Here is a 23,718-nt window from a genome sequence, read left to right as displayed (position 1 = left end):
CACCCACTATGACGTCACTTGACAACATAACTGACACTGGCCCGTCGTTAAGGTTGAGCGGTCCAATATCATTTGCAGCGGCCCGCAAATTTCTGATAATAGGAGGGCCGTTTCATGATAATTCCACGTGTTTTAGCTATAATAGGTAATAATCCTTGATCTCTTGATAGTCGGCGTGAACCTTTTGCTATTGATGGCTTCATGCAAAGTTTGAGAATGAGATTTTTAGGTTGGCAGCAAGGAAGGTAAGGGTCACTGGATGTAGAGACTCTGGGTTAGCTGAAAGTGTTCTGAGATGGTTGATTTACAGTCTTGTTTGTCGGATGCTGTGTGGTTTTGATGCTGAAGGCCCTTGATCTTTCCGGGGCATGTTTGTTCACAGCTACACCTGATCATATAACCTGTGCCTTGTGAGGTGGGGATTGGTTGTTGCGGTTTTCTCTTTGTCTTGGATGATAGTTTTCAATGTCATTTCGCTGGCGTAGATGGTGTTCATGTTGTTTAAGGGTCTCATTTTCTGGTTAGCTTGTTCTGTGTATTGTTTCTCTGTTGTCTGTGTGCTCTTGGCCTTGGTGATAATGTGGATTTGATGGATCTGTTTGACGACCGCAACTTGGTGTATGTTGCATGCTGTGAAAACATGTTTAAGATGATCTGATGGAGGGATTCATGTGTTGAACAGATGTTTTATACCCTTCTGGTGAGGGTGGTTATGGAAGCTATCTTGGTCTGTGTGGATGGCTGGCCTTGTACTGGATTTATTGGCTGGCCTTGTACTGGATTTATTGGCTTGTCCGTATGGATGGGCTCTTAGTTTGAAGGTCTTCCTTGTAAATCTAAACCTTGTGTCTTGGAAGGAAGGTTGGCTTTTTATGCATTCTCCATGGCTGCTTTCATGCTTGAGTGCTGTTTATTGATATGTTCTTGCATGGTGGCATGGCCTTGGTCCGGTTGTAACTTGACAAAGTTGTCATCTCTTTACCTGTAACAACAACTGTAGGAGGGCGGTTTCTCCAAAGTGGGACATGTGTATTTCAGAGCAAGAGGAGATCCCATTTAGACACAAGATCTACGGACAGATATACGTGGGTCGATCAAAAAGTACGTAGACTAACTGTATTCTCGATGTCTAATGTTTGAAAAGCTTCCATTATATTTTGAAGGAATCTTTAGCAAAGTCATATCCAAATTTCACATATGTGGGTAATGTGGTTAACGCGATATTAGTCATCACAACACATTTGGGTATAATATTTCTAACAAAACTGCAGAAAATGAAAAACGATCTGTCATTTGGTACCTCTTGGATAATGGTATGCCCTCAGAGTATATCAGATAAAATATGTTCAGTATAGTATTGGATGACTTCCCGTCATAATCAACAGTCAAAGATTTGGATTGCTTAATTTATATTTAGTCGACTGCTGTTTTTAAGGACACTCCCGTTTCAATCTCCCTAAAACATTGTGTCCAGATATTCAAGCTGGTACTGTTTACAATATATTGTGAGCTGACTGACACTTGTGTTTGACCATTCATGTGTTTATAATAAGTTATGTCCATATGATTACGTCATCTGAAAGGGGATGGGTAGTGTCTCCAAAACAAGCTCTTTCAGTCAACATGAAGGGGGGAGTCACTTTAACAAGCGATTGTAATTTCAACTTTAATATCTAAGTGTGATTCTAGGGGACTTCTATCAATCTCAAACACACAAAATATTTCTTGCATATTTTGTTTCTAAAACAAGCTCTGAAGTTTTTTATGCATTTATTGTAGATTTTACGTTTTTTGAGGATACCAAGATAAAAGGTCAAACAAAATGGGGATCGTGAGGCTGGAACATAGCAAAACCAAATTGATTGAGCTTGACAGATAATATGTAGAAAAATAAAACAAACAAATCACTGCATTTGTATCGTTTTCTTGGTGACTCTACATACTTTTTGATCGCCCCTCGTACGGTTTCATCCAAACTATCACTTTATTATTGTTTGCTATTTCCGTTGACATATAGTAGTATGTATGTCATGTGTGAAAGTGTAATCCCAAATAATACATTTGTTACAATTAATCACTTTCTAAATGACATTGTGTATTTATATTATGCATGTTTGTGTCTTGTTTAACGCCACAGTTAGTCAAATCATGACCCACCTGTAAATAATCGACCAGATAATTCAGTGATACGGTAAACGATCAAGGCCATGGGGCTCTTTCTGAGTTGTTTTCACCACTAGACTCTACTGACAGCTAATACGCCAGTAACTGTTTCTTGTCTCTCTGATATGAGGTGACCAAGTTAGTGAAACAGAAAATGCACTGATGAAAGAGCAAGAGCAGTATGCCCACAAGGCGTTACCTACCAGCGGAGTTCCTCCCACGTGTGCGATCCCTTCCATAATCAGGGTCATCTAAATTGAGGAGCGCTGATCTATTTTATACATTTGGATGTGTAACTCGGTTCATTTACCAGTGTTCTGTTTCTAAAACTGGACTCATGACTGACATGGGTCAGTATACCTTGTCAGTCATGTCATTCAACCGATCCAGTAAAGAGAGCGTTTCACCACTGACATAAGCAGTAAGAGTGATTTGATATACTCTTAGAAAAGGAAACTAAACCCAATTACAATCGTTAGAGATGACATCATTAGTTTATTTTAGGTATCAACAGCCTCACCTTTCCTTCCACAACAACCAACCTCACCTTTCCTACCACAACAACCAACCTCGCCTTTCCTACCACAACAACCAACCTCGCCTTTCCTTTCACAACAACCAACCTCCGCACTCAGTCTACCACAAAAACCAATCTCGCTTTTCCTACCACAACAACCAGCCTCACCTTTCCTACCACAACAACCAACCTCACCTTTCCTACCACAACAACCAACCTCGCCTTTTCTACCACAACAACCAACCTCGCCTTTCCTTCCACAACAACCAACCTCACCTTTCCTACCACAACAACCAACCTCACCTTTCCTTCCACAACAACCACCCTCACCTTTCCTTCCACAACAACCAACCTCACCTTTCCAACCACAACAACCAACCTCACCTTTCCTACCACAACAACCACCCTGCTTGAAACCGATGGTTGACGGCCGCTTCAACGCGGAAGCTAACATTTACAGAAATAATACTTTCTTGATATTTGACAGTAGGCATTTTGAAAAGGCTTGTTTGTTTACCTCCGCATTCAGCCAGACAATGTAGTGGTCGAAATTATGAGCGAGCCTTACCACCCGATCCTATAAGTCGGCTCTTACATACAACACGTTAACAAAGTACGTCTAACATTTAGGGCAAACACACATGAGAACTCGACTATGACTGACTATTTCCTGTTGGAACTACAGAGAGCTTGAGACTTTTGTTCTGAAACTGCAGAATTAGCGAACTGACGTGTAAAATGGCGTGCGGTGTAGAAGTCAACCTGGCCAATTCTTTAAAGTTCTGTTGGCATGCCAGATTCATGCTGGCTTCCAAAGTACAAGTTAATCAATTGCAATGCTTCTCATATTTGTAAGCTGAGTATAAATAAATATTTACGTCAAACAACAATGTCTAAACATACACCGTGCCACGCCTGAAGCTATTATCAGAATTGGTTTAACTAAAAATCGAAATAGACACTCAAAGCATTGGACGTACCACCACTCCACTCAAATCTTCGCTAACATAGTACGAGATTCAATTCAGTGCAAATAAATCTACAGGTAACCTCACTCCACTTTGGAAACACGGCATTTCTGTCTCCTATGTCAATCTGTCAGTATATAGGTGAGATAATTCGCCTCTTGGGTGGACATGTTGACTCGGTAAATGATTTCAGTCTGACCATCCTAACAGAGATCTTATTTATTAAACCACACTTTTACAGCGGTTCCCTGCAATTGCTATTTCCGAGATAACCCTAATTCCCCAACTCATAAGTTGGGTGAACTTCCCACGGCATGTGCCAACACGGCGGACGCCTGACGGTGGCACCAACACCGCTGTTGACGTCATCCAACCAGCCGGATGTCATGTCGACATCCCTTTTATCAGTAATGAAACCTGAATGGTAGATAGGAGGTTCACAGAGAAAATAATGATGTTGGATTGTCACGGCTGGCAGCGAACCAGAGAAGAGAACATTTAGTGTTTCCGGAAAGCGCAGCTCTGTGTTTTGAACAGGCCTATATTATTTACTATTTACAAGCATTGCGGGCTTATAACACCGATATCTACTGCTTCCGGATGTGTCTCAATATGTCTGGAAACCAACATGAATGATTGCATCAAGATATACCTCAATAAAAAGCTTTGGACGCCTTCACGAATTGTTTGAGCACACATCGAGCTGGGTTTGTTTGGTACAAACAGGTAATTGAGCTTGTTCTCAAATAGAGTTGTCTTTCTGAGTGTTACCTGTGGTGGTGGTGGTGGTGGTGGAATTGGGTTTAACGTCGTGCTTGAGAATATTTCGCTCATATGACGACGTGCATGCGTGTGTATGTGTATGTGCGGCAGCTTGTACTAGCCCAGACTGAAGCTGGTTTTATAGTGCTAGCCCACTGAGATACCATGCCGCAGTGAAGAATGAATACCCCACTCAGACACATTATACTGACTCCGAGCCGATCAGTCCTTGTTGTACCCATTAATGCCGAGCGCCAGGCAGGGCCCAACAAGTACCCGCGACCTTCCGCACTCCAGGCGGACGCTCTAACCACTACACCACGGAGGCGGTCGAGTGTCACCTGTAGCATTACCATGCACGTTGATGGCTTTTACATAACATGTGCATATGGAAAACTTTAGCGTGAAGGTTTATCAAATACGATATAAAAAAAAGCATTAATGGTATGATAACCTGTTGAAATGTTGGTGCTTCGCTATGATTATTTGATCTTTTGATCAGTGACGTCCAATGCACTCCGCTACACCACAGCGAAATACAACATTGATTCTCTGGTGCTGAAGCTACCCAGGGATTCCCATAAACTTTGTTTCATTGTCCTCTTCAACATCAAGATGACGGGCGAAATGCCAATGAACGAATTTAAATAATGAGTGTTACTTTAATGGATTGCTGCTCTCTATAAGCAAAACACAGCAATAAAGATTACAAATATCGAAATTCACGAGGAAGGATAAACACTTTCAGAAATCAATGCAATTGAACGTGTGGTGACACGTTAAGAACGAATGTTGAGATGGGTAAAAAGGTGTATTACTGCATATAAATTGTGATAAAGTACCGGGAGAGTGCTGGTTTCTCTTAAATTTCTAAAAACATTTTAAACCATGTTTGCTAGCAGATGTAATTGCCAGACGTAGACAACGTTCCGTTATTTACATCATTATTTCCAAAACATTTGATGTTTTGTAATAATGGGGTTTTCCTTGTATGAACAAAATATTTTTGATGTTCGAAATCAAGCAGTGCGACTAGAACGCTGCCACCATGCTTTGTGTGGTGCTTAAAGACGAGACAGATATGTATCAACGTCCATTTCTTGTTTCTGAGCTACATGTATTCCTCAGATGGTGTAAATATACACAAACAGATTACGCTCGGTGCAAGGTGAGGTGAGGTGATATGGGGTTTAACGTCGTGCTTGAGAATATTTCGCTCATATGACGACGGGCATGCGTGTGTATGTATATGTGTATGTGTGGCTGCTTGTACTAGCCCAGACTTAAGCTGGTTTTATAGTGCTAGCCCACTGAGATACCATGCCGCAGTTAAGCATGAATACCCCACTCAGACACATTATACTGACTCCGAGCCGACCAGTCCTTGTTGTACCCATTAATGCCGAGCGCCAGGCAGGGACCAACAAGTACCATATATGTTTTAACGTCTTTTGGTATGACGTGGTCGGGGATCGAACCCGCGACCTTCCGCTCTCCGGGCCGACGCTCTAACCACTACACCACGGAGGCGGTCCTCAGTGCAAGGAAAAGGAGAGGCCATGTAGGGCTGCTGACCATTTAGATGACCGAACAATCACAGCAGGTTAAACATGTTTTCTTGAAAGTATGTTGAGGATTAAAATATTCTTGCAACAAATAAGGATATCCCAAAACACCTCTTTGAATATGTTGAACAGCCAGAGGCCTGTAGTCAAAGGCACAATGTGCAAGGACTACCTTGACAGATCATTATCAGAGGAAGCACAAAATTGTTTCTTGGGTTGCAGAAACGAAATGCACTTTTACTCCTCAGCGTAAAATACGTGCTTGAAACTGGGTCAATGCAACATCACGTTGCAAGGTCTCGTCTTTAATGTCGGCCAAAGTTTTATCAGGAGGGCACGGAATCGATTCCAGCAACATGCAGGTGGTCCACAGTATCAACCCTACACTGTGTCAAAACTTCTTCACTTCCTGACTGCCACAACACTCTAAAATAGATCTGCGGAATGACATTACCTTTAAAGTTTCTACTTATAAAAAAGCAATCATCTCGGTGAGGCGGGTCTCGCGGAGGGCACGCATCTCACTTATCCGACATGACAGACAAACACGTTGGAATGGGGCCGGAGACGATGTCAACCAGAACTAGTCTCCCGTACTTTTCACTGATATTTCAATTTCCAAACGTAGCCGAACATGACAGCTAAGGAGGTGACCCAATCTTGATTTGGGTTGGGATCGACAGAGCTGCTGGGCACAGGATCACGGCAAGGCTCTTACTGAAGAGGGCAACAATTCAGACTTATTGGGAGAATGTGACGACGGTGCTTGGCGCCATCACAAACACATGCATAACTTGTGTGATGTTGGGTTTTTTCTTCAGTTTTCATCATCTTGACGGGTAATCTGACTGCTTATTGATCACATTTTGTTTGTTGCTATCTTTTATTAAACACGTCTTCAGGTAATATTGTATTTGGTTATTTAAACATAATTACACAATTTAACGAATTACCTCTCAAACTGGTGATCCCAAGAAAACAATGGGTGGTACAGGTTAGGTTATTGCCTTAAGTTCACAACTGGCTCAGTGTGTTTGGGTGTGAACCCGTACTTTTGGCACAAGTGTGGAGGACGCGCTGGCTGAGTGGGTTAGATCACTGACTTTATGTGCTGGCAGTTAGGTGCTCTGAGAGTGAGGGTTCGAATCACGGATTGGACTTAGCTTTACTGAGAAAGTATAATCCAAAATTCTGACGTTTGTCACTAATGAAAACCAAAGTCTTGAGTCGGAAATGATTGCCACTTTATTTGTGTCTTCTCATTTTCAAGTTTCTTTGATATTCTTTGAAGCCAACAATCATGGTACAAACTACACCAAGGTCTCAAGGAGTCATATATGTGTCTCTGACGAACGAGGGTCAAGAGACTCTGATGAAATCTATTCTGCAACACACAACGCCAACCAATAACCAAGTGTTGATGAACTTTGTTGCCATTAGCATCAACAAGCGTGGACCTGCATCAGCAGCTGTTACAGAAGTATGAATGAACATTGATTGCAGAACATCTGAATATAACTACATCAACACTCAACTGTCTGAAGTATCGGTGTTGATAGAGAACTCAAGTTTGTCTTCATCAGGAGCTGCTGTTCCCTTCACTTTGATTCTGTAACAAACACTGCTAGTCCTATAACTCAAAGAAATAATGAACCCCTTCTCATAGTAGGATCCAGCCCATAGTAACTTCTTGCCTCATTACAGCTGATTACAGGTGATGAATGAGCTCAACCCTACTTCTGGATTGGCGGGTCAATTCAATGGTGTTTATTGATGAATTGATTCAGGATTCAAACGCTGTTTAACGCCATGTTGTGCGTGTGTTGATAAGAGCATGTCAACTTCTTATTGATTCATGGTGTAACGAAGTGGTCATATTACGGAAGTACGCCCTATCAAACATTATACAGGAATGCGAAAGTTGATGAAAATGGGCCAATTGTCAATTCTAAATTTTATGTTTTCTTTGGTTATCAGAGTGAAATTGAAGAACATGTGTTAAATTCATACACATGTGTGTATAGGTAAAAACATAATGGTATCTAATTATATTATATCCAGTGTACAATTTAAAAAGAAACGGTTGTCTTTAATGGGGTGTACTATGTACAGTGAAGGGTGAACAGGGTCACGTGTGGTGCCGAATATGTGGTTTAAGTTGCCGTGCATGTCACTGTAACAACCATCTCAACCAATACGGTAATGTGTCAAGTACTGACTGACCGACAATATATTGCAGTGTCACACATATACGATGCAATTTGTTTACTAGAGGCTCCAAAGAATTACCCCAAGCGTACATACATCATTTTAAAAGGAGAGCGCATCGCATTTGGGAGTGCAGGAGTATGATTTTACGCCGCTGCCGACAATATTCCAGCAATATCACAACGAAAACACCAGAAATGGGTTCACATATTTACCTCAGTTGGGAATCGAACATGAGTTTCATCTTGACGACGAAATGCTTAAACCGCTTGGCTACTCCCTACCCAAACCACTCAAACACACAAACTAGGTGAATGCAGATAATTCACTCGTGAAACGACACTAGCTTCCTCATTCCTCTAAGGCGCCGCTATGGATCGAGGCGAGGATGGTTCCTGGTTTGTCAGCGCCATGCCCTACACGTGGCTTTCCCCAAAGTGGTAAACGTCTGGCACCTGAGTTATATGGAACTTTCCTCACACATTAAGCTGACACGCCGTATTATAACTGGAATACGCACCCTAACCTTAACCCTAACCCTAACCCTCCCCGTTAAACCCAACGACACCATTCGTTTAGAAAGATCAGGACTGGACACTCCTCTCGCTCTCACCTCTCCCCGCCTGTACCTCTGATAGGAAAATGGCGATATAGATTTGGCCCCCTTATATTCCTGAATGTCCATCGATTCCGATCTTTTCACACAAGTTGGGTAAAATTCCTGACATTGATCAGGATCGCTGCGGCGAGACGTCGAGATCTATGAACAAGTTTTATATTGCCAGTAGACCATTTATACGATTTAATGAGCACTCGTATTTCAAAACAACCAACTCTCATTTAAAACAACCTTTAGATATTGATTTGGACTTTCTCATAAGACTTCTTCAGACAACGCACTACTTTCCTTCAGAATAATACAGTATTTCGGGGCCAACGTCCAGGAAGTGGTGTTGCCAATTTCAATCACTGGGCCCCTAACTCAAGCATCGATGTTACCTAAAGAAATCCACCTGTCCCATATATTTCACACACAGTCAGTATAATTCGCTGTCACCGTGAGGTCTAACCTGTTCTTAAACCTTTATTTATTCAACAGTCGTGTATATTTATGAGGTAAGTTTACACCACATTGCCCAAAATACTTTTGAATGCCTCCGATCGTTTTTCAGACTCGATCGTCTGACAGGAACGAATTGGTGATCCTGTTTATAAGACCTTTTATGGGATTTTGGGGATGACACGTTTACAGTATATTACAACTAAACTAACCTCACAGCAGGTGTTCAGACACGAGGCTATTTCTTTTACAAACTTTACACCGGGAACACCGTTGTTCAGACCCTTAGCCATGTCAGAATGCTATGCTCGTGTGTTCGAATCTCGGTTCCTCCTGATTACGTTTGTCAGCACCATCAGTGATTGAACGTTTTACCAAAGCGGTGAACGTTTTAGACCTGAATTACACCGGACTTTCCACCTACGTTAAGCTCACACACCAGGAAATAACTAGTATAAACATCATCTGCGGGGGCGGTGGGGTAGCCCAATGGTTAAAGCGTTCGCTCGTCACGCCAAAGGTTTCGATTTCCTACATGGGTACAATGTGTAAAGCTGGAATATTTCTAAAAACCAAACTCACTTACTCACTCACTTGATCGCGACGTTCAACAAGTTCACCCACAAGAGTTTCAACTGACATACTCAAATACCCCACATCCAAACCTTCATGTACAAATATGCATCCTTGATTCACATATATGCACTGAGCGATCTAATAGCTTTAATGTCGACGACCCCCTCTTTACACCGAGTCTGATCAACGAGAGATCTGACGGTCGTAAAGACCCGCTATACAGCACATCATTCATCCGTTGTTTCATGAATAAATTGAAGAGGATCCATGCATATATGTGTACTGACTGTCAACCTGTGGAAAATGGATCTATGTCGATCTTCGGACGCTAAATCAATCGCGTTACGACATCACACACGGTGATTAATTACGTATCTGTGAGAGTACCGTGTCATCGATCGGGGTCTGTCTGTACAGCACGAGACGCCCGTTTCCGACAGTAAAGGTTGGGAACCACATTCAACAAATATACCAGATTGTGTTAAGCAATTACCCCCAACACCTCCAGACAGTCTCCTTGGGGGTGTATGTGCATAGCACTTACGTTCTTGCATACCAGTACCAGATACAAGGCTCATATAATCTTCATAACAAAATGATGCAAGCCATAGGAGATGTTGGAACGTCGACTCCATGTACGAAATCATTCATATCGGTACAACCTGGTGTTAAATCTATGTCTACTGTTGACCATAGTATCCAAAGTTACTATGGATTCTGATCCAGGATTTGACGATTTGGTTTTACGCCGCTTTTAGCAATAGTCCAGCAATATCACGGCGGGGGACACCAGAAATGGGCTTCACTCATTGTACCCATGTGGGGATTCGAACCCGGATCTTCGGTGTGACGAGCCAACGCTTTAACCACTAGACTACCCCACCGGCCCCCCAGTCATTCTGAAAAACTCAACTGTAGGTCACTGTGCAAAATGAGTGTGTGAGTGAGTGACTATGGTTTTACGGCGCTTTTAGCAGTATTCTAGCAATATCACGGCGGGTGACACCAGGAATGGGCTTCACACATCGAATCCGGGTCTTCAGCGTGACGAGCGAACGGTTTAACCAATAGGCTACCCAACCGCCCCCCTATGCAAAATGAAAGAGAAATGATAATTAATAGAAATTAACCATAGCGTGGTCGGAGAAATCACTCGAATGTGTCGGTTTACGAAAGTATAATCAATGCTCGCCATCAACAGATTCACATGATTCGTCCATTGTTCAATATGTCTGCACTATTGACTGGCAGAAAAGAAAAGAAATTGTCGGAACAATTTCTCTATCCCCTATAATTTCTATTCGGTCAAAGTGAGATTTCCGACTCCATAGGTTTCTTTGTTGGGAGCAGCTATGGGAACATTAGATTGTGGAATAATATGCTCATCGATATACATTGTATATGTCAAATGTGTGAAGTACGAATAATGTCAAAAGAAATCCAATTACAAACGTTAGAAATGCGATAATTAGTCTATTTCAAACATTAACAACCTCAGATCACAATAACCACCCCTGCTGAAAACATTTGGTTGACGGTCACATCACCGCGGAAGCTTATATTTGTGGGACAAATACCTTCTTTCTTGATAACTGGCAGTAGGCATTTTGAAATCTTGGTGTCTATATTACCTCCGCACTCAGCAAAAGTCCAGCTCTATGACGAATGTTTGTGAAAACTCGAGTCTTGGCCACATTAAAAGAGTATGTGTAAAGATAAGCTTGTCATATTTGTAAGTGGAGTAAATTTACGTCACACAACAATGTTTAAGCAGAGCCATACTTAGAGGCTATTATCCGTGTTGGTTTAACTAAAAGTCGAAATCGGCACTCAAAGCATTGCACACAACATCGCTTCATTCAATATCTTCACTGACACTAATTCATCTAACAATAGAAACCTCACGCGGGACATTAGGTTCCAAACACAACTTAGCGCAGTTGAACCTACAGGTAACCTCGCTCCACATCGAAAACACAGCATGTTTGTGTCCTATTTCAATCTCTTAGTATATAGGTGAGATAATTCGCCATTTGGGTGGACATGTTGACATCAATATATGATTTCATTCTGGCAATACTGACAGAGGCCGGAATACGTTTTGTTTATTACACTACACTTTTACAGCGTTTCTCCGCAATCACTATTTCCGAGATACACCCTAAATCTACATGTCATAACTTTGATGAACTTGTCTAGGGCGACGCCTGACGATGGCACCAACACCGCTCTTGACGTCATCCAACCAGCCGGCAATCATGTCGACATCCCTTTCATCAGTAATGAAACCTGAATGGTAGATAGGAGGTTCACAGAGAAAGTAATGACGGTAGACTGTCACGCCTGGCTGCGTTCCAAAGAAGAGAAAATTTAGTGTTTCTGGAAAGTGCATCTCAATGTCTCAAACAGGTCGATATTATTTACTAGTTACTAGCGTCACGGACGTATTACGTCTTTATGCACTGCTTCCCGGTGTGCCTCAGTATAAGCCCATGTAGACACCAACATGAACGATAGCATCAGTACATGCCTCAGTATAAGCCCATGTAGACACCAACATGAACGATAGCATCAGTATATGCCTCAGTATAAGCCCATGTAGACACCAACATGAGTGATAGCATCAGTATATGCCTCAATATAAGCCCATGTAGACACCAACATGAGCGATAGCATCAGTATATGTATCAATACAAACCCGTGTGAGGAAGCCTTCATGGAATGTTTGAGCTCACATGGAGCAGGCTGTTTGTTTGGTAACAAATGTGTTATTAAATTGGTTCTTTAATAATTTTGTTTGTCTGAGTGTCACCTGGTGTAATTATCGTGCACGTTGAAGATTTTTTTACATTACATGTGCACATTGCAAACTTTATCAAATACGATAAAAGAACATTAATGATGACCTGTTTAAATTGAAATATAGGTGCTTCGCTCATTCCCAGGATTTATTGACCGCCTCCGTGGTGTAGTGGTAAGAGCGTGCGCCCGGAGAGCGGAAGGTCGCGGGTTCGATCCCCGACCGCGTCATACCCAAAGACGTTAAAATATGGTACTTGTTGGTCCCTTCCTGGCGCTCGGCATCAATGGGTACAACAAGGACTGGTCGGCTCGGAGTCAGTATAATGTGTCTGAGTGGGGTATTCATGCTTTACTGCGGCATGGTATCTCAGTGGGCTAGCACTATAAACCAGCTTCAGTCTGGGCTAGAACAAGCAGCCGCAATTACACACGCATGCACGTCGTCATATGAGCGAAATATTCTCAAGCACGACGTTAAACCCAATTTCACCTCACCTCACCTCGGATTTATTGGATCTTCTGATGTAACTCCAATGCACTCCGCTACACTCAGCTACACCACAGAGAAAAACAACATTGATTCTCTGATGCTGAAGCTACCCAGGGATCCCCACAAAGTTTGTTTCAGTGTCCTCTTTAACATCCAGATGACGGGCGAGATGCCAATGCACGAATTCAAATAATGGATTGCTGCTCTCTATAAGCATTACACACCATTTAAGATTACCAATATCGAAATTCACGAAGAAGGCTAAACACTTCAAGGCCTCAGTGCAAGGTTAACTGAACGTGTAGGGACACATTAACAACGAATGTTGAGACTGGTAAACAGGTGTATTACTGCTTACAAATTATGATAAAGTACCTGGAGAGTGCTGGCGTCTCTTAAATGTCTAAAAACATTTGAAATCATGCTTACTGGCTGGTGTGAATGGTAGACGGAGACAAACTGCCCGTTATTTACATCAGTACTTTCAAAAGCATTTGATATGTTGTGATAATCGGTCTTTCCATGTATAAAAAAAACTATTTTTGATGTTCGATTTCCAGCAGTGAGGCTGGATCCTTTGCCAACAAGCGTAATGTGATGCTTAATGAGGAGACAGAGATATATCAACGTGTAGTTATTGCTGCTGAGATGCAGGTATTCATCAGATGGTGTGAATATACCCAAACAGATGAAGCAAAGTACGATGCCAATCAGTGGGCAAGTAAGGCTACTGACCATTATGACGACCAAACAAAGTCAGTGAATCATATACAGAGCTCCAGATAAGATTTAGCTCATGTGGGTACTGTACCCACTGTATTTTTTTGGAGTGGGTATTATGAATGTTGAGTGGGTATTTCATTTTCCGTTACCCACTGCTTTCAAATATGTGCGTATTTCAGTCATTTTACTCACTTAAGTATTATGTCATTGAGTAAGTTTACTAAGCAGGTATGTTTTGCCTTATGTCATACCTAATCAAAACCAACTTAAATATAATGGAAATGATTTCATAAAACATCACTCATCCTATACTGACAGTACAACACTAGTCCTATACTAACAGTACAACTTGACAGCAATCCATGTCTTTTTCATTACGAAAGCTATTTTTATAAATATATTCCGTACGCATTTGTTTTAAACTTTTTGCGTATCTAACATTTTAAATGCGTAATTGGTACGCAACAATTATTTTTCAAAGCGTAATTGGAAATTTTCTATGCGTATTTTACCCGGATACGCAGCTTATCTGGGCCTCTGGTCAGTCATATATTACTCAAAGTATGCTGAGGGTCAAAATTTTCTTCCATCATATTAGGATATCCCGGAACACAAAGACTGGGTTACCTCCAAAGGGCCTCAGTTTGAACAGGATTAACAGACTGAGGCCTGCTGTCAAGGGCACAATCTGCAAGGTGCTTGCATTGATAACCTGTGTAAGGTTGTATAGTGACAGAATCGTTGCACATCGTTATCAGAGAGAGCACATTATTTGCTCCTTGGGTTGAACAACGGAATGCACTTTTGAACCTCAGCGTCAAAGACGTGCTTGAAACTGGTTCTACAAAACATCATGTAAGTTTCCTCTTTGGTGTCGGCTAAAGCGTTTCAGGAGCGCATGAAATCTATACCAGATCAGCTGCCCAGCAGCATGCAATTGGTCCAAACCGTTAACCAGTCTGCGGAACGACAGCAGCGTTAAAGGTTCTACTCGGAAAAAAGCATAATCGTCTCGATGAGGCGGGTCTCGCGTAGGGCACGCATCCCAGTTATCTGTTTTGGCAGACAATGGGGCTGAAGATGACGTCAGTAGGACGGACAAGGACGTCAACGTAGCCGAACATGACTGCTATGGAGATGACCTAATCAAGATTTAGAGTGGGATATGTAGACCTAGAAGAAAGATACCCATGCCCTAAAGCAGCAGGGCACAGGATCACGGCAGGGCTCTTACTGAAGAGGGGAACGATCCCCGCTTGGCAACAATCTAGACACTTACTGGGAGCATAGGACGACGGCGCCAGGCAGGTATATTGTGTGTGATTGGGGTATCCATGTTAATCTGTGGCACATATTCCAATAGGCAAGCACAATAAAAGCGGTATTGGTCCCAGCAAACAAGCGCATACCCGGGCACACAGGTGTCATTATTTAACCCTACCTCAGCACAATCCTGTACTTTGGGCGTCTCAGAGTTACGAAACAACATCATTAGTGTCCATTTATTTATCTAGTCTGAATATGTTTTCTGCTGATAGAAAACGATTTCATACATGGTGGAACGACGCAACGTCGTACGTTTTAACAGTTACAAAGTGTAATTGCTCCAGTATATCAGGAAGGTCCGAGGCGTGGGAAGTGATTTCACGAAACATTCCTGTAGTTATCAGAATGTGTAGGGTGGACATAACGGCAACCGTTGTTCTGCAGACAGAAATTTCATCTTTCATCTCTGCCACTGTTAGCTAACAATGGACTGTGCAATATTTAATCCCATGTAGCATTACCTCAATATCATCAGATGATAAATTCTAATTAATATCAAAGTGCTTCAAAAGGGCCCCCACAAGACTGGAAACAATACCTCATCTGGAATGGAAGGGAATAGCAGTAAGTGGAGACGAGCGACTCGGAAACTCGGCTTCTCGTTATGTCTCCAGAATGGATGAAAAAGGAATCGGCGCACAATTTACTGAATAAGTGGATTCAAACACAGACATCAACCAGACAACGTTTGTCATTGAAGAAGACCAAAGTCCTTGAGTAAGAAATGAGTGTCACTCTATTTGTATCCATCTTTTCATGTTTGATATTCTTAGTAGATAGGCGAAAAAGATTGTCAATTTATCGCTATCCATCTTCTTATTTTCAAGTTTCTTTGATATTCTTTGAAGCTAACAATCATTGTGCTAAACTACACCAAGGCCTCGAGGGTTCACATCTGTATCTCTGTCACAAATTTCAAAAACACAAACAAGGGACCCAGTGACCCGGATGAAAATTATTCCGGAATGCTCATAGACAACCGTTAGCCAAGTGTTGATGAGCTCGCTTTGTTGCCATCAGTATCAACAATTGTGGGCCTGCATCAGCAGCTGTTACAGCAGTATGAATGACCATAGATTGCAGAACATCTGAATAAAACTACATCAACACGCAACTGTCTGAAGTATTGGTGTCGATACAGAACTCAAGTTTGTCCTCACCAAGAGCTGCTGTTCCCCTCGACTTTGATTCTGGAACAAACACTGCTAGTCCTATTACTCAAAGAAATAATGAACCCCTTCTCATACCAGGATCCAGCCCATAGTAACTTCTTGCCTCATTACAGCTGATTACAGGTGATGAATGAGCTCAACCCTACTTCAAGATTGGCGGGTCAATTCATTGGTGTTTATTGATGAATTGATTCAGGATTCAAACGCAGTTTGGCGCCATGTTGTACGTTTGTTGATAAGAGCGTGTCAGCTTCTTATCGATTCGTGGTGTAAGGAAGTGGTAATATTACGGAAGTACGCCCTATCAAACATAATACAGGAATGCGATAGTTGATGAAGATGGGCCAATTCCCAATTCCATATTTTATAAGACTGTCGTTATGTTTCGTTTGGTTATTAGAGTGAAATTGAAGAACACGTGTAATATCCATACATTAAAACATGGGTGTGAAAGAATAATGTATATTTATATCCACAATTTATATTTTCAATTTAAACAGAATCAGTTGTCATTAACGGGGTGTGCTCTGATCTATGAAGGGTAAAAACAGTGTCACGTGTGGAGCCACATCCACTACCTGTCGTCAACGTTGCTGAGCATATGACTGTAACACAAACCCAACGATCTACGCTAATAAGGTGACGTGTCACTTACTGACTGTCCGACCATGAACCATAGTCTGACACATTTACGAGTTCCAAATAATCTCAAGTGAATTTAAAAAGGAGTTAGCAAGGCATTTTGGAGTAGAGGAGTATGATTTTACGCCGCCTTTAGCAATATTCCAGGCAAAATCACGACGGGGACACCAGAAACGGGTTTCACACATTGTACCTCAGTCGGGAATCGAACTCGGGTTTCATCTGGTGACGATCGAATGCTTAAACCAGTAGGCTAATTCCTACCCAAAACCACTGGGTGAATGCAGTTCATTAACTGCAACAGACGCACGAGTGGCCATGTCGTCTAAGCACCGCTGTTCGCGTCAGAGTTGGATACTTCAGTGGGTTCTTGGCTGGTTTGTTCGTTTGTTGTTGGCGGCGGTCTGTAAACAATGGAACCTGGACCAGAAAATCCACTGATCAACAGCACGAGCATCGATCTACGGAATAGGAATACAGTGCATGGGTCAACCAAGACATGTAGTCTGACCACCTGATCCCGTTAGTCCTCTATCGACAAGCAGGTGTGTCTGAAGACCACTTTTAATCTTCATGGGTCTTATGTGGTTTTGAAATTTGATTTGAAGTGACGATGTTTCCAGATTTGTCACCCATTCCCCAAGTGTCGGTCAGAGGCCTGCGTTATATCGAACTTTTCTCCTCCCCTAAGCTTACACGCAGTATAACTGGAATACACACGACGTTAAACCTTTCGGTTATAAGGTAAGAGGGACTTCACATTCCTCTCACCCCTGCCCGTCTGTACCTCTGATAGGAAAATGATGATAGAGACTTGACCCCCATATATTCGTGAATGTCTATCCATTCCGATCTTTTCACGCAGGTTGGGTAAAGTTCCTGGCATTGATCAGGTCTGGTGCGGCGAGACAGTCGAGATCAATGAAACCATTTGCAAGTTTTATATTACCAGTAGATAACTCATTTATACGATTTAATCATCACTCGTATTTCAAAACAAGCAGCTCTCATTTAAAACAAACTTTAGATCACTTTTATAAATATTGTATTGATTTCGACTTTCTCATAAGACTTCTTCAGACAACGCACTACTTTCCTTCTGAATAATTCTCTATTGGGCCGCTTCCAGGAAGTGGTGTGGCCAATTTCAAGCAAGCATCGATGCTACCTACAGAAATCCATCTATTTCACACACAGTCAGTTTAGTTCCCTGTCACCATGAGAACTAACCTGCTATTTATTCAATGGTTGTGTTTATTTATGGGGTAAATGTGCCCAAAATAGTCTTGAATGTCTCCCACCGTTACTCAGACGCAATCGTCTGCGAGGGACGAATTGGTGATGCTGCTCATAAATCGTATGAGAATTTCAAATTGTTTGGGAAGACACGTTTCCAGAATCGTACAATTTAACTCACCTCACAATAGAAGGTGTTTAATTGAGGCTATTATAATATTTTTATAAACTTTACGAAACAGCAGATCTGGGAACGCTGTTGTTGCGTCCCTTATATGATGGTGCTATGCTTGTGTGTTCGAATCTCAGTTGACCGCCTCCGTGGTGTAGTGGTAAGAGCGTCCGCCCGGAGAGCGGAAGGTCGCAGGTTCAATCCCCGACCGCGTCATACCAAAAGACGTTAAAATATGGTACTTGCTAGTCCCTGCCTGGCGCTCGGCATTAATGGGTACAACAAGGACTGGTCGGCTCGGAGTCTGTATAATGTGTCTGAGTGGGGTATTCATGCTTCACTGCGGCTTGGTATCTCAGTGGGCTAGCACTATAAAACCAGCTTAAGTCTGGGCTAGTACAAGCAGCCGCACATCTACATACACACGCACGCACGTCGTCATATGAGCGAAATATTCTCAAGCACGACATAAAACCCAATTTTACCTCACTTCGAATCTCAGTTCCTGCTGATTAAGTTTGTCACCACCATCTGTGTTCGTAGGTTTTACCAAAGTGGTGAACGTTCCTGACCTAAAGTACGTCGGACATTCCTCCCACCTTAAGCTCACACACCAGGAAATAACTAGTATATACTTCATCTGCGGGGGGCGATTGGGTAGCCCAGTGGTTAAAGCGTTCGCTCATCACACCAAAGATCAGGGTTGGATTTCCTACCTGAGTTGAATGTGTGAAGCTGGAATAATTCCAAAAAAGGATGTAAACCCAACTCACTCACTCACTCACTTTATCGCGGCGTTAAACAAGTTCACCCACAACAGTTTCAACTGACATACTCAAATACCTCACATCCAAACCTTCATGGCCAATATTATGTACATCCCTGATTCACATATATGCACTGAGTGATCTATTAGCTTTAGTGTCGACAACCCCCTCTTTACAACGAGTCTGATCAACGAGACATCTGACGGTCGTAAAGACCCGCTATACAGCACATCAGTCATCCGTTGTTTCATGAATAAATTGAAGAGGATCCATGCATATATGTGTACTGACTGTCAACCTGCGGAAAATGGATCTATGTCGATCTTCGGACTCTAAATCAATCGCGTTACGACATCGCACACGGTGATTAATGACGTATCTGTGCGAGTACCGTGTCTGGCATTGATCGGGGTCTGTCTGTACAGCACGAGACGCCCGTTTCCGACAGTAAAGGTTGGGAACCACATTTAACACATATACCGGAGTGGGTGAAGCAATAACCCCCCAACACCTCCAGACACTCTAGTTGGAGGTGTATATTCATTGCACTTGCAACACTTCACACCAGTATCAGATACTAGACTCATATCATCTTCTCCATGATGACGAAACGATGTCGGAACGGCGACTTCCTTCACGAAATCATTACTGCTTTATCTTGGTACTGGGTGATGTTAATTCTAAGTCTCATGTTAATTTCGGTTGCTTTTATTCATTACCATTCCAAGGAAGCGTCATGCTATGGATCTAGCATGCAGTTGATTCTGATGCAGGATTTCACCAGTTCATGGTGACCTATACATGATCAAGTCGGACCAAATGATCCAGAGATCCATATTTTCGGGGTAAAATGACACACAAGCAATTGCAGGTCACCGAGCCTGACCACAACCAAATATGAGGTTCGTATCAGCTTTCTAACCGGTGCTCCTTTTTAATTTAGATGAACTTTTTTCTAGTATCTAAATTGCATGTCTTTATAGGAGCTGTTTGTAAGGTGACAAGCAGTTTTAAAATCCGAATTCCAGCGGGAAGGTTACAGTGGCTGCTTCGTATAAAAATGATTAGAATAGGCCGAGGTAGTCGTATAAATATAGCAGCTAACGTCGCCTGGTCCTCTCGTCGTTTATTATCAGTTTTTCAACACATATCTACTGGGGCATACGGATTGACCCGTTAAACATGTGCGCCAATGGTCTCTTCTTCGACTGACTGACAGTGTGTAACGCAACGGTTTCATTTCTGAACGTGAAGGAAGGGAGCTAACTCTTGTCAGCATGACCAACCCGAAACGCCCTGTTGCAATTTGATACGATCTAAAATGTTTTTCATTGCCAGGTACATTTAGATATCAACTCAAAGCAGTATTTCACGTTGTATTATATTTGATGAGTGACGGCGATGTGGGTTACATACGAATGTTCCTGAAAAGGTGATAAACTTGAGGCACAAAAATTGCGGGTAAATGGAAGTGTCAGTAAAATCTGATATTTTGCGAGGGGCGTGCAAACACAACCGACCGCATATGTGTTGCAACGAAAGACGATATTGCACGGGCACTCCGTGATGGTGGGTGTGCAAAATGTTCGAATCACTCTGAAATTGAACGGCTCTCCTTGATATGGAGTTTCAGATATTTGGCAGTAATGTCAAGCAAGCTAACAAGTATGGTGGGATCATGAGATCTCACACCACATTCTAACACTTACCTCTGTAGCGATGACCTTCACCTTTGGTTCAACGACAAGTCGTAATCGCTGTGCATGTTTGAAGGTTGTGGTTTCGATATGTTAGCTCGTCTTCAGTTTAAATTTGTGCACAAATCTTGGATATAACGTTTCAGCATATACATGCTTCGAGACAGGTTCGCAAGCAACGTGTGATAACTCAAGCAGCGCGCGATAACCGTGCGAGAACACATTTGTGCTGGCTGCGCATGCCCAAAGTATGCTTGCGTTCGATTCCGAACCCTGCACGATCTCGGCGGACCTGCGACATGGCCCAAGCGAAAATGACCATTGGAACTCTCGTGAAATTGAAGTGTGTGCACAATCAGTCCCTGGATTCGGTTCACTATGTTAGTACATGTTAACTCACTAATGTCATTCTTTGGATGACATTACTTGACACCCACAGCTACTTTGTTGTATGTTAGTAACTGTTGCACTCAGCAATATTCCAGTGACGGTGGTTTGTAAATAATCGAGTCTGGACCAGACAATCCAGTGACTGAGCATCGATCCACGTAAGTGGGATATGATGACATGTGTCAACCAAGTTAGCGAGCTTGACCACTCGGTCCCGTAGTCGCCTCAAGCATGGGTTGCTGAAGACAGGATCTAACCCGGATCTGGGGCGGTGGGGTAGCCTAATGGTTAATTTAAAGCGTTCGCTCGTCACGCCGAAGGCCCGGGTTCGATTTTCCACATGAGTACTATGTGTGCAGCCCATTTTTGGTGTTCCCCGCCGTGATATTGCTGGAACAATGCTAAACTCACTCGCTAACCCGGATCTACATCGGTACTAAACGTAAAGAAACTCCGTCGAGCTGTGCATGTTGGTCGCAAGAAGAGACCAGATAGTAGTGCTGAGTCTCTCTCGCCGTTACTCCAATTATATCTAAACAAGTTAAGCTTGCAATTGACGTCTAACTTGCAACTTCCATTCATATAAGGGGCGGTGGGGTAGCCCAGTGGTTAAAACTTTAGCTCGTCACGCCGAGGACCCGGGTTCGAATCCCCACATGGGTACAATGTGTGAAGCCCATTTCTGGTGTTCCACGCCGTGATGTTGCTGGAATATTGCTAAAAGCGGCATAGAACAAAAACTCAGTCAGTCAGTCAGCCCATTCATATATCTAACTTACAACTTCCATTATGACAAGGTCGGGTTGCTGAAGACCCATTCTAACCTGGCTCTCACTGGGTCCACAGTGCCACTAACTCATATTGGCAGCTTCCAAAGCATTTAATTCAATATACATCATGTATGAATTATTATATGTATCAATAAACTATAACACGTGTTTTAGGAATGATAATGCATGTCAGAGAATGATGTTGCATCTATTTGTTGCTCTGTGTGTTAATGACTATTTTCAAAGTATTTAATATATACATCATGTATGAATTATTATATGCATTAATAAACTATAACACGTGTTTAAGAAATGATAATGCATGTCAGAGAACGATGTTGCATCTATTTGTTGCTCTATGTGTTAATCATTTTCAACTTAAATGTGTTGTTTTATGTATTTAATAGGTACAATGGCAGCTGGAACAAAACATTTGTTAATCTACCAAAGTTTTGCTATAGCACTGCTCATGACTGTGGTGGTTTTCTGACAGCAAAGTTATATCACATGTAACGTTGCATATTCGATCATGAATTTAATGCATGTGTGAATGGGAATTTAATACATGTGTGAACAAAAAAGTGTGACTCCCTGTTCGTAGTTAATGATCCAGCCTACCCGGATCATACACCCGTATACAGGAGCATATCGGGTATCAGTTCCACCCACATACATACACTGGGAGGATACATGTGACAAAGAGTGCCATCACACTTGTATTTATTGTATTCTCCAACAATGGAGTGCGATTTCGCCACAAAGCAGTATTCTGTTTCATTGCTGAATATCATTGTTGAAACTACAATGGATGTTTGTTGACATGTGTAGATTAACCCACTAACCGTCGTTGAGTTAGGTGTTGTAGTTTTATAGATGAGTCACAATTGTCATCAGATATCGATCCTGTCTATCAATTTGAACTTAAAAGATTTTTTTAAGTTTTAAATGTATGATATATTCAGATGTGAGTGATACTGTTTTAACGCTCATTTGAACAGTCGTCAAGCTGTATCACGTATTGTCGGCTTTGCGTGGGAGGAAAACCCGAAGTAAGGTAGGTCTCGGACGTTTACACTTTGGTGAAACCCATGTGCACGGGTGTGAAGCAGACACAGAAAAACATAAACCGGGATTCGAACTCACAATAATAGGTTTCTGGCGTACCCAAGGGACGCAACTCTGCACAGCGAATCGCGTCGTCTCGGGTAACTGACCTACTCGTTGCCTAAATCATATCAGAACATTAATCAACCTTTAAATAATACGTTTGTAGTAGTATGTATTTAAATGAAGTAAGAGAATCACATAATCTCAAATTAAATCCACATATGCATGTTGTTAACTCCGTTAAAATTAACTTACTACAGCACTGAAGATGCTGACACTAGAAAAGTCCAAAATGTTATACAAGTGGAACCAACTTCTAGAATGTAAGCATTGTTTCCCACAGACTTGAATTCTTGCAGGCGTTAACACTTTTAGACCATAATATCAGTCACCTTGGATAACCTCACCTGCCAGTTGATAAACCAAATATGATCACAAATGTAGAGTTAGCATCATCGGGTGGTACACATTGGTCAACTTTATTGATACATATCAATGTGCTCATGATGTCAATCACTCGTTTGCCTGGTCCAGACTCGAGTATGTACAGACCGCTGTCATATAGCTGGAATAATGCCTAGTGCAGCGTTAAACAACAAAACAAC

This window comes from Haliotis rubra, unplaced genomic scaffold (assembly GCF_003918875.1).
Source record: "Haliotis rubra isolate DU_JTF1 unplaced genomic scaffold, ASM391887v1 Scf262, whole genome shotgun sequence".
Classification (NCBI taxonomy): Eukaryota; Metazoa; Mollusca; class Gastropoda; order Lepetellida; family Haliotidae; genus Haliotis; species Haliotis rubra.
This window is presented reverse-complemented; position numbering follows the sequence as displayed.